This window comes from Mastacembelus armatus, chromosome 3, assembly GCF_900324485.2.
Source record: "Mastacembelus armatus chromosome 3, fMasArm1.2, whole genome shotgun sequence".
In the NCBI taxonomy this organism is placed as follows: Eukaryota; Metazoa; Chordata; class Actinopteri; order Synbranchiformes; family Mastacembelidae; genus Mastacembelus; species Mastacembelus armatus.
In genome coordinates, this window is record NC_046635.1 from 27,218,669 (window position 1) to 27,236,074 (window position 17,406).

At 40.8% G+C, this 17,406-nt stretch overlaps 1 protein-coding gene across 1 annotated transcript in view; it reads left to right on the forward strand.

The window, feature by feature from the left end:
- Positions 1 to 5,009: 5,009 nt before the first annotated feature.
- Positions 5,010 to 17,406, forward strand: part of cemip (cell migration inducing hyaluronidase 1) — a 125,174-nt gene continuing 112,777 nt past the window's right edge. The window contains exon 1 of the mRNA XM_026294208.1: positions 5,010 to 5,133. The gene's annotated coding sequence lies outside the window, so the exon portion shown is untranslated. The remainder of the gene's footprint in view (positions 5,134 to 17,406) is intronic.

Genomic DNA, 17,406 nt, shown 5'->3' on the forward strand with positions numbered 1-17,406 from the left:
AAAGCTGATCCTGCACAGCCACAGCACAGATGGGAAAGCTCTTGTCTCAGTCCCAAGGTGTGGAACAGTTTCCTGAAAATGAAAGGCATTTGCTGAGAGTCTCTGAGCACCAGGTAACGCTGCAGGCAGCAACAGCACAGGGGAATGTGAAGCAAACATGGTAATTCACTCCTTAAAACCCTTGAAGCAGCATAATTACCCTGATATGGCAGGGAGCGGCAACGGATTAAGTACAACGCCTTGATTAAAAGGGTGTGTGAGATATATGCTGCACTGAAAGGAGTGTGTTATTTGAGTGCAGCAGCAAATTAGAGCTGGGCTGCCTGATCCAGCTCTCAGGCTTCATTTGGTGGGTGACCAATTTGGAGCTAAAGTTAGGCCATATCTGTACAGTGCCTGCCTGGTTTGAGATGGCACAGGTGATGACTGTCAATATCCTTCTGCAGTGACTTTAAAAACTGGCCACATTCATATGGTATGTCATTCTACTGATGATATACCTGGTCAATATGCCAATTTGTCAGGTATTATTCAACTGGTTAAAAAAACTGCTATAACTGTCAGATGCACAACTGCTTCACAGACAAAACATGTATATATTCATTTGTGTGTGTGTGTGTTGGTATGACAGCTGCTCATGCTTTATACTTCATTTGAGCATGTGAAACATCTACAAGGCTTGAATGAGCCACAGCCTGCATCTTATATCTTCTTCTCACTGTCATGCTGTCCTTTGAAATTGTTAAGTTCTTGTCTTCTTGTTTTCTTACTTCAGTGAATTATTTTAACTCATGTCCCACATCTCCTGCCTTTGCTGTGTGGAAGTCACAAACTGTTTAAAGTGGTCCAAGGTTTGCTGACTGCTGGCGTCGTTCTCTTCTTCTGTTCCACATTTTCTGTAATTGTCAATAGCACCAAAGTTTCTGTTGATTCTTTATTTTAAACCCATGAAAGAAAAAAAAAAAAACAATGAATTCACAGAAAAAGCATCTAATACAATATCACTCACCACGTGGACCTTAAAGCCTGTAGTGAGTGACAGCAGGGAGCATGCAGAGCTTTGACTGCCTGCCCCTGTTGTTAGTAAAACATGTAATATGATTCATCAGAACATGTGCAGGGTATTTTTTTATTTATCATGGCTCATGAGCTGCTGGTTTTATGTGTTATTTTTTACACCTATGTGTAATTATTGTACTTGGATTTGGTGTCAGATCAGAGATTCTCAAAGACCAGCTGCAGTTCAGCTCCTCTCCCCCACAGCACCTCCCATTGGCCAAAAACAGATTCACCAAAGTACACAGTGGAATTCACACCCTGCTCTTAATGCTCATGAGTCATTCAGAAAGAGATGAGTTGCAAATCAAGACTGAAATCGATTTATAGGGAACTCGAGCATCACTGTGCTAATCTCCGACAGATAAGTCTGTAAAAGTTATCTGAACAGTCCACTTACTTTCTGTCATGTACAGACAACAGGCTGGGTTTACTCGGATTAAGTCCTGTCAGTGTGATCGAATGAGGAGACAGTCTAGACTCGTCTTGCTATGATTACTGGGCTCCCTAACAAGTACACAGTGTGAACTTTCCTATTTTCTTGTTATTGTGCAATTTCACAGACTCATTATTAATGGGGCAGCTAACAATATTGACTATAAACCGTGTCTCAGAGATTAGAGCAACATATACATCTCATATCATCTGAAATATAACTAAAAGTATTGTCATGATTCCCCAGTACTTCCTGTTAAAAGCTTTTATTTTGACACACTTCCACCTTCCTACACACCCCCATACTATGCTTCACCTTTACCTGCTCCACCCAGCTCCGCCCACACTCAGCAGTTAGTATAAAAGCTAGCACCATGCAGCTGCTCCTGACCAGACTGTTGATACAACTGTATGATTTTTCAGTCCCCTAACAGTTTACCTGGATATGAACTGTGTTCCCCCCCTGACCTGGTTAGTACCTGCTCCCTGCCTGTTTGTTTGTTACTGAAATCACACTTGTTAAACTCTTAGTTGGAAATACCTGCACCTGTTGTCCACCATCTTGCATCAGTCTTCCTTTGTGTCTGCCATTTTGTGTTGTTGCCAACCTTGACCATACCTCCTGGTCTGCATCTGTGTTTACATATCACTAACACTGACAAATCAATCTTTTATTGTCTCCTCTTTAATAGCACATTAATATTAGCTTGTTTTTTGTAGCAATTTTATGATGTTATTTAAAAAGAACTATAGAAAAAATTCTAGACACATTTTTGTTTAAAAATGAAATCATGTGTCTTTAGGTCGGCTTGTTTTTAACTGCCCACAGTGTCTTCAGATTTGTCCAAGATGGCTGAGTAACAACCCAAAAGGCTGTGAGACAAGACCGAGTCAGTTTCAGGTAAGAAAAGTTATTGAAAGCACAACATTTTCTGTTTTGCTCACAGTTTAAAATCAGCTCACTCATGTGAACATTAATTGTTGTCTATTTTAAACATAATTAGAATAGCTGGCAGTTTTTTGACGAGTGTGTTAAAGGCCGCAGCCAAGATGAGCCATGAGCATTGTTGTTTGTGTGGGTGTGTTTGGCAGAAGGTAGTGGCGGAGGAAGCTGAACTGTGGAGCAAACCTGTCCAGGTGTGTGTATGTACTTGTGTGTGAAATAGAACTGAGAATGAGTGTGCAGCCTCCCCTCTTGGACTTTCTGCTGCTGGATCTAAGCTGCTTTCTGAGCTCTGTTGGAGACAACATCCTGTGGTCCTGTTCTTTCATCCGGCCTGTGATGGCTGTGGCACAGAGCAGGTACAGCCAGCACTTGAGAAGCAGCATCTCTGTTGCTGTTTCAAGACTCCCCCAGCCTGTTGCTGATTATAACTCAGACCTTCAGCTTTCAGCTGTGAGGGAAAAAAACACCTTTAATTAGCTTCTCATTGTTTGGCCGGGTATGTTTTCTGAGACCCCAATTTCTGATATGATATCTGATATCTACGTGAGCATAATATTTATTTGAGACATGGAGATGAATTTACAAAGTCTGATGGTGCTGTTGATCTGCTACTTCATGTGGATTTGCAGTTCTGTGTTAAATGTACCCTGTGAAACCATGTTTTTTTTTTTTTATCAGTATCTGATTGTTGGTGTACACTGTGTTAACAGCTGGCCTGCACCACAGTAATCAACTGGAAGAAAAATCAAATTTCCATATGGCTATTGACCTAGATGAACCTGAAGTGTCAGGGTTGTGTTTTTTAATCTGTTGTTAAAAAATAGAAACGTTTTGTTGGGAAATATTAGAGATGCTTCTTTTCGAATCATGGTGGTGCCTGAGTCTGGAGGAAGTTGCCACAGGTTGTTTTACAGGGGGCTTGGATTGTCCTACAAACAGCTTTTGAATGAGTCTCGTGTGTGTGCGTGTGTGCGTGTGTGCGTGCGTGCGTGTGTGTGCGTGCGTGTGTGCGTGTGTGTGCGCGCGCATGTGTGTGTGCGTGTGTGTGTGTGGGTGGGTGGGTGTGGGGGTGTTTGCTCTGCATCCACATTTTGTGTGATTCACTGTGGCCGTAGTAAAACGTTGAACCCAACTGCACTGACCTTTGTTGGGCCAGCTAATGACTGTTGACCACTGGAAATTTAATTGGTTAAATATCAGCTCAGACTCAAACACTATTCTACTGCTGGCAATATTACTATTACAGCTAAGGTGGCACTGTTTAGTACAGTGTTCTGGTTGCTTTGACTGTTAATAAAAAAGACCCTTCTTTTACTGCTGTAATGTATATAATGAATATAATGAATACAGCTTGACACAGTGTTTGTGGTTGAAAGGGCACACAAGCATCTAATATGGACCCGAGTGACATTTACAGGTAAGAGTACATGCTGTGTTTTGTGCTAGAGCCAAGCAGCTAATGTGTTCACATCTGAGAGTTAGATAAGAAGACAGTGTTAGCAGGAAATGAGTGCGGTTGCTGCTCAAAGACTGTGGCTCTGATTCACCTGTGATACATACTGACATTACTCCTTTATGAAACATTTGAAATATGGTCTCAATTCACGTAGATGTTCATTATTTCACAAATGTGTTGTTGATTTATCCATTTTACACAAGATAAGAAGCTTATTGTTTGTCTTGGTTTTCACTAATGTATTGAACGTTGTGGGATTCTCAAGTATATGATTAGAAAACAGCTTCATTTTTGATTGGTAATGGGTTTGGGAGACACTGACAGACACTGTCCTGTAGTGTCAGTCAGGAAACACTGGTTGTTCTGACACACAGTCTTACACAGTATTTGCCCTTTTCAGGAGCTGTGAATATGCTAGAGGCTTATTTGATAGACTATGCCCAGTTTTAGGCAACAAAAATATTCACTATTTACCTACTTGGCAGTGCGGAGAATGAGTTGAAACAGCATGTATAGCTCTTAAGGCTACACAAAAAGGTTTCAGGTTCGAACCCCAGAGTCTCTCTGTGTGGCTTCCTCCGAGAGCCAAAACATGCACATTGGGTGACTTGGAGACTAAATAGCCCATAGATGTGAATGAGTGTTTGTCTGTCTCTGTCAGGTCTGTGTTAGACCTGCAGTCTGTCCAAGGTGTACCCCGCCTCTCACCCTATCTCATCTGGGATCAGCTCCAGTCCATGCACTCAGTGATAGAGAGATTATTTTTTTTTATCTTCTTTATTTGGTTTTACTTGGTTACTATTATAAACATTTTCTATTCATTATTTTAACTTTTCTTATATTTTAAAATGTTGATCTAGTTTCATGTACTTGTTTATTCTTCAACATTGTTGCCCTTTACTAAATTCTTGGCTACACCCTTGTAAATAGGTAGATTTCCAAGGAGTCAAGGATCCCTCCCTTCCAAAACACACACGCACGCACACACACACACACACACACACACACACACACACACACACACACACACACACACACACACACACACACACAGTAGGCGTGTCTTTCCACTAGCTGGAGTAAATAGAGGCGGCGCTGCACCGTGCGCCGGACAGAGCCTGGCCGTGTCTCTGCGCTCTGATACCGGCTGACACATGAACAGCGCTCCGCTCCATCACTGCACTGCTCCCAGCTGCGCGTCTCACAGGCTGCAGGACTAGACACGGATTATATGCTACAGGTCGGTATGGCACCGTGGACACTTTAACACCTTTTTCGGGGGGCACTGTTTTGTGTAGATTTTGTAGCACATCCAGGGTGGGTACTTCGGGGCGTAGTTTAGTCCGCTGCGAGCCACAGGTGTGCAGGAAGAGATCCGCCTCGGTAAATGCGGGTTCAAGTAGCGCGAGCTGCTTGGCAAGAATTAACACACTTGGCTGCTCCCTGCTGTCACAACAGACCGCACACGGTCGCCGTCAGATGCCCTCACAACGTGTGGGTACCGGCTGAACTGTTGAACGCAAGCCGCCTGTCCTGTCACGACTTCAGGTCAAAGGTAAGTGGTCAGTGCGCGCTGATTGAGCCGCTCCGTATCCAGCATGTGGTCTTTAATCAACAGTGGTCGCACCGTGCGCGGGTTTGGAAGTGACATTGTAGATGTAGCCTACTGTAAATAAAGTCTCCACAAAGATACGGTGATGGCAGTGCTGGTGCTCTGTTGCGTCTTTACCTCAAGATGCTGCCAGAGCGCTGCGTTTTATTCGCGGCCAGAGAGATAAACCAAGTAGGCTGATGGACATTTAAAATAACTTGCGTATAAAAGATGTGGATCTCAAAAATAAAAAACAGATAAATATGTATTTCTGAAATGAGAACATGTTCACTCGGCGTCTGGAAGCAAATCACAGGTGTATTATGCAGGTTTTCCTTCTCCTCCACTCTGTGAATGGTGCGCACTGTTCCACGACAGTTCCTGCGCCGCCATTCGACTCCAGAGGAAACAAATGCGCTGTGCACTGTACCCCAGACTCCTTCAACAGGTTAGTGGACCAATTTCTTCCTTAATGTTCCGGGATGATGCTTATCAACTGCGGTCTGTGCAGATCCTACTACATCAGGGTGTAGCCAGGTTTTTTGTTTTTTTTTTTTTGTTTTTTGTTTTTTTTTTGAAAACGAGGTAAAGACCAGGCCTCCTGTTGCAGCACATCCCTGCACCTTTCCCCAGATTTTATAAAACTTCTAAAATAAATGTTTTTCTGTAAATCACCTCTCCCTACATACTGTCACTGAGAGTCTTCCCCACAGAGCCATGAATATACTTCTGGCATATAGTATAAATGTTTTGCGTAGTCAGCAATCGAACAATCTGAACTCCAACAGACATCGATCACTAATAATCAGGTCTGTTAGTATCTTTTTTTTTTTTTTTTTAAATTTAGGATGGTAACGGTTCCTTCCACTGCTTTAGTTTATTTCAAATGAATGAGACTAACAATAGAAAATGATTTCAGCTGAATTCTATATCATTAACTAAATTTGTCCCACAGTCTCAAACTGTCTGGATACTTGTATTTTTCCTTAAGACATTCTGACAATAGTTGCTTCAGTCACTGTGTCACCTGCTTAGCAACTGATATGTTATTGTACTATATTAAAAACTCAGTGTTTTCCTTTGCAACTGAACTGGTTCATGCTCCTGACTAATTCTGTTGGTGCCTGGGTATCAAGTGGAGTCTGTGCTTGTGCTGATGAACCGACGATGCCTCAGAGCTGTCTATGGCTGACGTCTGTCTTCTCATGTTCAGTTATCACCTTTAATGTCCTCTAGAGAGCATGGAGAGGAGAACTGCACTGTAACAAAGAACAGAAACAGGCTGGGTAGCAGTTATGATGCTAATGAGAAGGAGGATGGCAAAAATGAAGTGTCTCAGTGACATACTGTGTTGGAGGGGGGGAAATGACTGTTACACAACAAGTTGAGGTCAGCCCTCAATAGAACAGGTAGTCAGTCTGGGTTTTGATGAAGAAAACAGATGTGTAGAAAGGTGTAGAAAATCTTGAAACTAACTAGCTGGGTGAGAGAGAGAGCTGTCTCCCAGGGTGTGAAGCTGGAGCAAAGACTTCACAAGCTGAGGCGCAGTGGCATTGCTTTTCATCTACAGCTGACTTGCAAATTTACAAGCTGTTGTGAGGCTCTGTGTGTGTGTGTGTGTCTGTGTGTGTGTGTGTGTGTGTCCGTCCAAGAGGCTCTGAGATTCCTTTTCTTATTATAGTCTTGCATCACTTATGAATCGGCACTTGCTCTGATCTACTGTGGTCTGAGTTCAGCTTCTGTACATAGACACAGTCCAGGAAGGTGGATGAGAGTACAGCATTTTACTGAATAAGAGAAATGGTGACTTGCTGTTGAAAACAAGAAGAGAAAACTATTGTCGTGTAAAGTATTATTTTATTTTTTGATTCACTCAGGCCACAGTGCTGCTCTGTAGGCTTCATTTCGGTGGCTGTGCCTGGTTCAGTAGTAATTAATTAGCGTTAGTGCCACCGCAGTAGTCATGAGTCTTGTCTTGCACATTGGAACGGTCCTTTGAGAGTCTTTTGAAGAGATTCTGATGTATGGGCTCTACGTATTTTCCTTTGCGGAGGCGAGGCCTGTCTGGCTAATATTCTAGTGATCAACTCAACCTCTAAATTGCATGTTAATACCAGGAAGAAAAGGGGTTGTCAAGTCACCCAATGATATCTTTAAAGCAAATGAGAATCTTGGGAAATGTGGGTAAATTCATCCTTTAGCTTGTAGCCGCTTGCGGCCACAATGGTTGCAGTTGATTTAAAGTGGTATTGGGGGAGACTTTAATATAAATAACTGTCTGATTTGCTGCTCTGGTTACTGATAAATAGAAGTGAGTGGTGACTTAATCCAGTTCTTGAAAACGTTGACTTTGTTGCTCTAAAGGCTGAGGGAAGGAGACTTCCCAAACCTACCACAATTTACTGTCAGGACCACATTTCATGTCTGTGAATCTTTTTAATTTGGCAGTTATTAAGTATGAGTGATTATATAGAAAGGAGCAAAGCTGTGGTTGGGTTCATTTGAATCCACTGCCACTAATTAAGACCTGATGTTAGCCTGTTAAGGATGCATCTTGAGCATGTCTGACAGCAATGGAGCACAAAGGAGTGTGAGTTTGCTGCTGCTGAAATAGGAAGTGCAATTACACAGTCTGCCTCAGGATGGAAGGAAAGATATTGGGGAGAAAATATCAGTAAAATAATTCTGCCAGCTCCAACTAGAATATGGCACAACTGCTAAGCTCAAATGTTCCCAATCTGCTACACATCCTCCTGAGTGCCTGAGCACAGGAGGTGATTCCCACTTCTTTGTTGTATGCAATTAGAACTATGTAGTTAGCCTGTGCAGCAATTGCTGCACTGCACCACCTAATGAAAACTTAAAGAGCATATGACAGGTTTTCATTTTTTCAAAATTCATAATTAATCTGCCTTGAAAATACCCACATAAAGGAGCAGTGTTAGTTTTACATGACAAATTGGCAAAATGATGAAGAAAGAATTGAACTGCCTTTCCAAAAACTGCATGACATGACGTAGACAAAGGGGCAAATAGAACTTGGCTACCTGTTGCTGGTGGTGGCTATTGAGTGGTCACGTTTTACGATTTGGATTTTTCTGGTGTTTTCCAATTGTTTTTTCTTTTTCTTTTTCTTTTTTTTAGATTATTTTTCTGTTATACTTAATACCATTACTGCCTCAATCTTTTCTGACCGTAATTGAATTACCTGTTGGACTGGGCCGAACAATATTAGCTATAGCCCAACTTACCAGGACACCTGCCCTGTTCTCCACTCATTCTCCTCACACCACAGGTTTTTCTCATGTACTCATTGTTTCTTATTCTTGCTTCCCATGCTCTCTCTCATTTCTGACAGGATCAAAATTATATGGTTGTGGCCTGTCGTATATTTGTGAAAAGACATTTTCAAATTCACTGGTTTCATGGTCCATTGTCTATGATTGTTCATATGCTAGCTTGTTTACCCTATGTTGTGTCATAGTTTTTTGATGCAGAGGTATAATTTTTCAGAAAGTCTCCTACTGCCCATCCAGTGAATATTAAATAACCTTTTTTTCACCAAAATCATAAATATGACTTCTCCCATGCTCTGATGAAATGGCTACTCCAACCTGTCATATGCTCTTTAAAGCTACACTAAAATTCAACAGTGGATCAAATTGTGTTTACCATTGTGCAATGTTAAAGGTGTGTCTTTTGAAAATGGATCCACATAACTCACTGTTCTGGTTTTACAGCCCACACTTTGTTTTTATTGTTTTGATTCCATCTCTATTTTCATCAGCCTTCTTATCATAGACAGGTAGAGACAGAGCTCGGTATTCTTCTCGGGCACTGGTGGAGACCAAAGCGAAGCTAACAGTGACTACTGGACTTTATGTTTATCGTGTGAGCACAGCATGATTCTAGACAAATGCTACAGTGAATGTCTTCTGGATATGCATGAGGGCAAATGTTTCCACATCAAGCATAAGTTTAAAAAGAAAAATAACTAGCAACAAGTTTAACAATAGCATATGGCCAAGGAGAATCAACTGGGGAACCACTAAATAATCTGTAATCCACTCACATACCCCCTAAACCTTTTGACCTTTCTTGTGTTATGTCTACTGAAATCACTCCTTTCCAGTGTAAGGAACACAGCACCTGGCAGAGAAAAAGCTTCTACTTTCCACTCCAGTCTGGAGTTTCCACCCATACAGTCAGAGGCATAGAGCCGTAGGGAAGCACTGGCAAAAGGCTGCCACTGTGGATGATTGGGTCGGCAGCCAAAGGCCACAGTTTACTCGAGGAAACCATCAGCTCCCTAACCTCAATTGAAAAAGAAACCCTTTTCTCCCCTGTGGTCAGGTCTGCCTGCTCCTCAGCAATGGTTTGAAGAATAATAACTCCATATTCATAGATGACGCCCAGATGGAATCAAGTCATGTTTTTCCATATTTTTTGTTTCATCCATTCATCAAGATGTCAGTGGGCTGTGAAATTGTTTAGCACCATTGTCTTCCTGACACCCTCCCAAGCCGTTCAGTTTCTTAATTAATGAAATCAAGTAGCAGTGAGAGGCCTGTGTGAAAATTGATTCCAGGCTGTGCCCTGGCAGCTGCTTATACTTTGGATGTATATATTCTCTCTGTAATCCACAGAGACCAAATACAGGCAGATAGTCACCTCAGCCTGCGTGTCCACATGCCACTGCAGCCACTTCAAGCTTAGATTCAGCAGCTGCCTAAAAGCTGACATTAAAATCACCCAACACAGCCACATCCTCAAGGCCGTGTTTTATTTGGATCCCAAGTGTCCAATTTAGATCAAAGCATTGAGAAGAGGGCTGCAGTGCAGCACACACCCAATGGGATTCTTGTTTACCCTTGTTTTGATTGACCACCTTTGCAGGCTAAGAAAAGACGTTTGACAGATAGAAATAATGTCAGCACTTTTGCCAACACGCACAGAAATTATGTTGTAGAACAGAGAAATAAAAGTTCCTTCCACAAACTGGCACCTGTTCACCACATGTAAATGTAGCTGTTATTTTTAGGCAAATAAAGTACTTTAGTTACTGTGTACAGTATGTTTCCATTTTCTGTGTGTACTGGTTTTAAAAGCTTGTGTTGTATATCACCTAATAATTTAAAACTAAAGTTAATTGAAATATTTGAGTATACTAATGAGTATTTTCATTAGTAACACTATAGTATCAGTGCACCTTCAGGTAGTGTAAATCCAAGTACGAATCACCTAGCAAGTGTTTGGTACTCAAAACAAAGAATCTGTCCATCCACTAGCTACTGAAGTTAACTTATCCTGTAGTAGGTCATGGTAGGCTGGAGTTGATCCTGCCTGACGTGCGGCGAGAGGGAGGGTGCACCCTGATCAAGTCTATCATAGGGCTTAAACATTAATTCCTTTCGGAAATATCATTGTTAAGCCAAGTCATGGCTCTCCTTCATCTTCAGTGAGAGCACTGGCTGCAAATTATGGGGCACCTACACCACCCTGAATTCAGTTTGCAGTCAGAGAAATTCTCAGACAGTTGGGGTTTGTTTGTAGCTAGAGAGGTTCTTCTTGAGTTCTCATCACAGAACAGGACACTGATGTAGGTGCTTTGTAGCTTCAAGTGTGCGTGAAGCTGCTGCAGGGTCTTTATGCAACATGCCAAGAATGTCTCAGCAGTGATTAGTAGTTTTTAAGCAGAATCAGAGCAGGCATGGAGCTGTCGACAGAGATAAAGGAGCATGTCTGTTCTTTCGAAACAGCAGATCTCAACATGATACCACTGCACTGACCCTGTAATGTTGGTGGAGCATACACAGGCACATACAAGGTACTTGGAAGTCCTGCTTGTTTATCAAGCCTTGCTTCTAATGTGCCAAGGTATGTGTTTAGACAGGCAAGCCATATATGCAAGGGGAGGGAGGTGTGTGTGTGTGTGCGTGTGTAGGTGGGGTGTACAGGGGGGTGCGTGTGTGTGTGTGTATGGTTGTAGGAGGTCATGCTTTTGGTGATGGAGATCGTGAATAATGAAGGTGAAAGTGAGAGCAGGGGTTTTGCACTCAGATTACACAGACGCATTACATAATGACATGTTGGATTAATGCAGTGGCAGACAATGAGTGACTGAGTTGTATTCTAGCTTTGTTTATAAAGACAAAAAAATATACAGATGTGAATTTGGGCTGGTTTTTGGTCTGTCTGGATTAATAGTAACTTTTGGAGCAGCTACTTTCTGTGGCACTGGGTAGCAGCACAAATAAACTGGAATTGTCATGTATGTGGGTTTCTGAAAAGAGACGAATAAGATACAATCATAAAAGTGGGAGAGAAATACTCCAATTTGAGAACATGTAACATTTAAGTATTTGGTTGGATAAGACTTGAATTCCAAATGAATAATCCTGAACTGAAGGACTAATGCACTGAAGAAGGCAGAAGTGTAATGTGCATTTCCCCCTGTGCGTATGTGTGACCATTTGAACTGAATAACATGCGAAATCGCACTAATTTTAATGTGTGAACCTGTTTCTTTGGGCTCTCCCCATCTTTCCCAAATTCCTGTTGCACTGGTCATGTTACACCTGTCAATCAAACAGTGTGCATGGTATTGAGTTGTATTATGAGATTTTGCTTAAAAGCACTTTCTGTTTTTAGATTAATTTTCTTCGTCTGTGCAGCCGTGGTGGAAATCATGGCTCATACATTACGTTTCATTAACTTTAGAACGCTTCCGCTTTTGCTTTCAATCTTCTTTCTTGTATCACCATTATTTTTGCCACATGTATTCTTTTCTCCGTTGGAAATTAATTAAGCAGCACTGATGTCTCCATCTACAAAAGGTTGCTTTGTCTGAGTTTGTTTTTGTGATTGAAAGAAGTTTCTCTATTTATGATTCTACCCACAAATTTTACACATCAGGCTCAGTTTACTAGTCATTGGGTCTACTACTGAACCTGTGAAAACACTAATCTGCAGCTCTGAAACGAGCTTTGTCACCAAGGTTATGACAGATTGGACTTGCAGACTACACATGTATAACAGAAAGCCTGTGCTACAAACTGGCATGTGGGTTTGACAGATGTGCGTGTCTACCAGGCAGGTGGGATCTAACAAAAGAAGCTATATAGTGGCATTGTGGGAAATGTAGGATGTGTTGTTTTAGGAGCATGACTCATATATGAAAGCAATATTCAGAATATCTTGACCTCTGCAGCAGATTTTTAAAAAAATCTTATTTTATTTTTTTTTTATAACCATTCTTTTATAAGACATTTCTCTCTCTCTCTGAAGTCCATGCAAATGAAACAGTAAATCGCTGGAGTACCCTTTAACTGTCTCTGTGGTTATCATATCTGACATGTACCAAATGTTGACCTGAAAATTTGTATTTCAGAGGATGGGGCAGTTGTCTGTGACAGTCGGTGAGTGCTGGGTTCCTAGGCAACCAGCATGCCTTCGTTGGAAGCCCCACTAACTGATTTTCCTGTTAATGCAACGATTAGCGGCTACTTTTCCAAAGATCTGGTGCTTGTTTATTTGCTCAGTAGGTTACTTTCTTGCTTTTTTCGAGACAGGATGATTACTCTGCTTTTTTAAAATTGTGGTTTTAGTTTTTAACGATATCCTCTTGTTGCCAAGCAACAATAGTGTTATAATTGTCAATGAGCTGTAGTTGGCTAGTTATTCAATAATCACCAAACAATGAGAAGCATGTCTCCAGCCATAATTTCAATTTGTAAAATCACATGGGCCAAAGGGTTCAGTCTGGCAGGGCTGTGAGACCAATTAACACAGTGTGTTCTCCGTTATTGTCACATCACATAATGAACTATCTAATAACACTGCTATCCTGCCAATGTTTTTTTTTAAATAAAATTATCATAGATCTAACATTTTTTTAATCCAATTCAAAATCACTTGAATTCATCACAACTTTCTGTTGCAACTGAGAAAGTGCAGTCAAAGAAATATGACAACTTCACATTTACTCATAGATGGTAGCTGTTGCTTTGAAACTCTAGAAATGGTAACATTCTTTGTTGTACCAGATGTTGTAATATTGACAAAAAAAAAAAAATTCCAATTGAGAAAGATGAGTCAATCCTCTGCTCATGTCATATCTTGACCATTTGCCATATGGCGTTTTACATGCATGTAATGTGAGTTATTTCAGTCATATGTAAAACATTTTTCACATAGACCTGGGAGACTTCACATCATCATATGAGAGGAGGACTGCCTTGTCTGGCTGATTTGATTACTTCAGAGGCAAATACAACTCCCTCAGGTCCAGGCTTCAACCGTTTGATATATTCACCAGCAGCAGCCACAGATTTAACTCCGCGTGTTGTGAATTAATGTTGCTGCTAAAAAAAATACAAGAACTGATTAAATCTCTTCATCTGTTGTCAGTCAGTGATGTGCAGCAATGTCAAGGTGATTATAAGGATGCTTGCAGTGCAACATGGCTTTCATTACAAAAATCCATTATTTAAAAAACATATATGAATCGGGAACATTCTGCTCATCAGCTGTGCCAAGGCCTCATGTTCTTTGCATTGTTGGGCATCTGCTAATCTGTGTGTGTGCGTGCGTGTATCAAGTTATAATATGCATCCCATTCACACATTCACATCACACTCACGCACCAAGGGCAGTGAGCTACCATGCAAGGTGCTGGCCTGACCATGTGAAAGACAACTGTGAACCTCCAGATACAAACAGCATATTTCAGTAGAGCTCAGTTTTGAGGTATCTGTGCTTAATGCCAGTCTTTATATTTAGACCTGGTGATAGGTTTAATATGCTCCAAAAGTTATAGGGTCTCATCCTCACTAAACACATTATTTAGGCAGAGCTAGTGCACCTGTCACAAAAAATAGTGTGCCTCTATAATTTGGGTGAACTGATCCTTTAATACTCTGCTGACCCAGTCAAAGCAAAGCCCTCGTATTTTGTATTTTTGTGACCCCATAAGATGCTGTAGGAAGTTAGTTTTCTACTGAAAATGTTCCATGTTCCTCCATCTGCACTCTTCAAACAGAGTGAGTGTGTGTGATTGCCCTCCCAGGGTGAAGGAGATGACACAGAGTAATGTTTTCAGATTGCAGTACAAAAAGTACAGCAGTATGTGTATGAATACAGATAGGTCATACAAGGAGTATGCTGTTTGCTGTATAGTTCACCTTCAAATTAGAGTAGTGTCTTGCTTCACACAGACAAGACTTCAGTCAAAAAGGTAGGATTATCATTGAGGCATTATTTTGAAGAATTGAACTGATACACAAGATCTATTGCTGAAATTGTTGTGCCAGTAAAGGCAGCAGACGTGTGATGACGCCATTAGCATTTGTCAATAACCGAGAGCGGACATTCGACAATAATCCATCGAAGAGGAAGAGCATATGTTTATCTTCTTCTTCTCCATGACTCCAAGACTCCAATTATCTTCCATTTGTCTAAAGCAGATATTCCCTCATTCAAAAACCAATAGAAGGCCATAGGATAATGGCCAACTAGCTGCTGCCACTGCTCCTCTGTAAAAGTTTTTTCATCAATAAGCTGATGCAGTCCAATAGAAGCCTTGACTCTTCCAGCTCATAGTTCATTCTGATGTCAAATCAATGGCTTTAATGATGTGTATGCAGGCAGGAATGCATGGACTTGTAGGCAATTTGATGTGCATGTGTTGATTCTGTTTTGGAAACTATGTGTACTGTCCTGTTTGTGTGGGTTTGTGTGGGTTTGTGTGGGTGTGCGTGGGTGTGTGTGAGAGAGAGAGAGAGACAGAGAGACAGAGTAGGTGTGTGGTTGCAAATTAGTTGGCTACTTAGATGATGGAGCTGCTTCACCAGGTCCTCATAGCCCAGAGCACAAAAAGAAAGAGAGTACAGAAAAAGGGTTTATGTCAATAGCTTCCAATTATAACCTCAACAATGCAGTAGAAAGTCTGCAGGCATAAATCTGCAAACACCCAAATCAGAAACTTTTCTTATGCTGTACAGCTGCTGAAAAATTATAATACACTTGAGTATGATGATGATATTATATTTGATGATTAGGAAGTGCATTGTCAAAGACATCACAAACTCTTGTAGTATTTAGTTTGTGGTTTTTGAATGTAAATAGTCAAATGGCACTCGGGGCGTTTAGTTATCTCCACTGAGGTCAATGAGGCCTTTATCTGGAATCAGCTTATATCAAATAAAAGCCTTTGTTTCTAATTCCTGAAAATAACAATATCATCGTGTTTTCAGTGGTTAATCACAAGTTAAACTGGGCTTGAGGTGAACTCTGAATCTACACTTAAATCACATCTTGCACACGACAATGGTCTGTTGTCCAGTACAGCCACAACCTGAGATTCTGTCTGGACCTGCTGCTACTTAGACTGTGTTCCATGGCCACAGAACTATGGAGCGAGTGATTCAGGGTCAGAATACAATTAAATGACTACAAACACTGTCAAGTCTTTAGTAAACTGCAGGTTTGCAGTTAAGTTGGCTTTAGGAATGTCATTACATAAAGTATAGGAATATTAAAGTATCAGCTATTAAAGTAGAAGCTGAATCTCATATGTTCATCTCTTGCCATTAGCTCACAGCACTCTGTTCTCTGATCTTGTCTGCCTTTTACCAGATGTTGAGACGCACAGATTGTCTTTAGCTGGAGGCAAGGTGATCTTCACACAACAGTTGACAGGAATATATTGTACTTGTTACTCTGCTGTCAATCACACTGATCTGTCTGGTCCTTACATTTGGAGATTTATAGTAAACCAAGATGACGCAGGCAAAAGATTGCTCCAGAGTGCCAACATTGCCATGAATCAAAGTTGTGGGAACATCAGTGATCATCATACATTCCTATTTTTAAAGCTGTCTTTCTTGAGTGAAATTATTAAAAATTCAAATAGAAATGTGTCACCTGCCTATTAGGAAACATAATCATGTTTTACACTGTTACCACACCAACAGTTGCTGAGTTTAGTTGTATTCAATATTCAGTTTATTATTCATACTGTGTGTTAATACCCACTGTGGGACTCTCTAGTAGCATTTGGACACCATTGTCCCTGAAAGCATCTTAATTTGAATCCTCTGAACCACTCACCATCACTTACAAGCTCTACAAACAAACAACTAAATCAATTATGCATAGATGTTCAGTGGGCCAAATGACAGTCCTGAATCTTTCTCTAATGGAAACATTTTGTATTTTACAAGTTCAAAAAATATCCCTGCTGTTGGTCTGCTGCTGAAGCTGACTCTCTGTGTTGGGCTGCTGGGAGAGCTCTGGCATTTGTTAGCATGAAGGAGACATTTTGATGAACTTGTGTTAAACACCCTGCTGTCTTTTGATTTACTGGCACATTCACAACAAATTAAACATGCATTGCAGAAGCTAACTAAGAGCCAGCCTGCAGAAGCATCGTGCATTGTCTTTGCTGAGGGGGCACAGTTTTCCTAATCCCACTGTCAGGAACATTTTTAATTTATCATGCACAGTTTGTGTACACCACAGATTAGTTCTATAGAGGAGCCAATCTCTTTCTCCCATTTAGAAATTGTTTTTTGATCTGTATTGCAGAGATAAAACATAAAAGTTCTTACATACTAAATTGATCTTTTTTTTTTTTTTTTTTTTTTTTTGAAAGTTACACAGTAGCGCATTTTGAACAAGTAGACACTGGGTTTACAGATAATTGTGTGGATATTATTCCCCTTAGAGACTAAACTCAGATTTTAACTGCTGATGATAATGTTTGCACAATTATACAATATGTTTCATTCTGTTATGAAGTTGATATTTTTTAATATTAATCTACATAACTCAACCCATGGAGGATCATTCCTAATACTGTAGGTTTATACATCTTTGCATAAAAAAGGCTACTGGGTGTATTAAGTCTCTGACTGCTTGTTT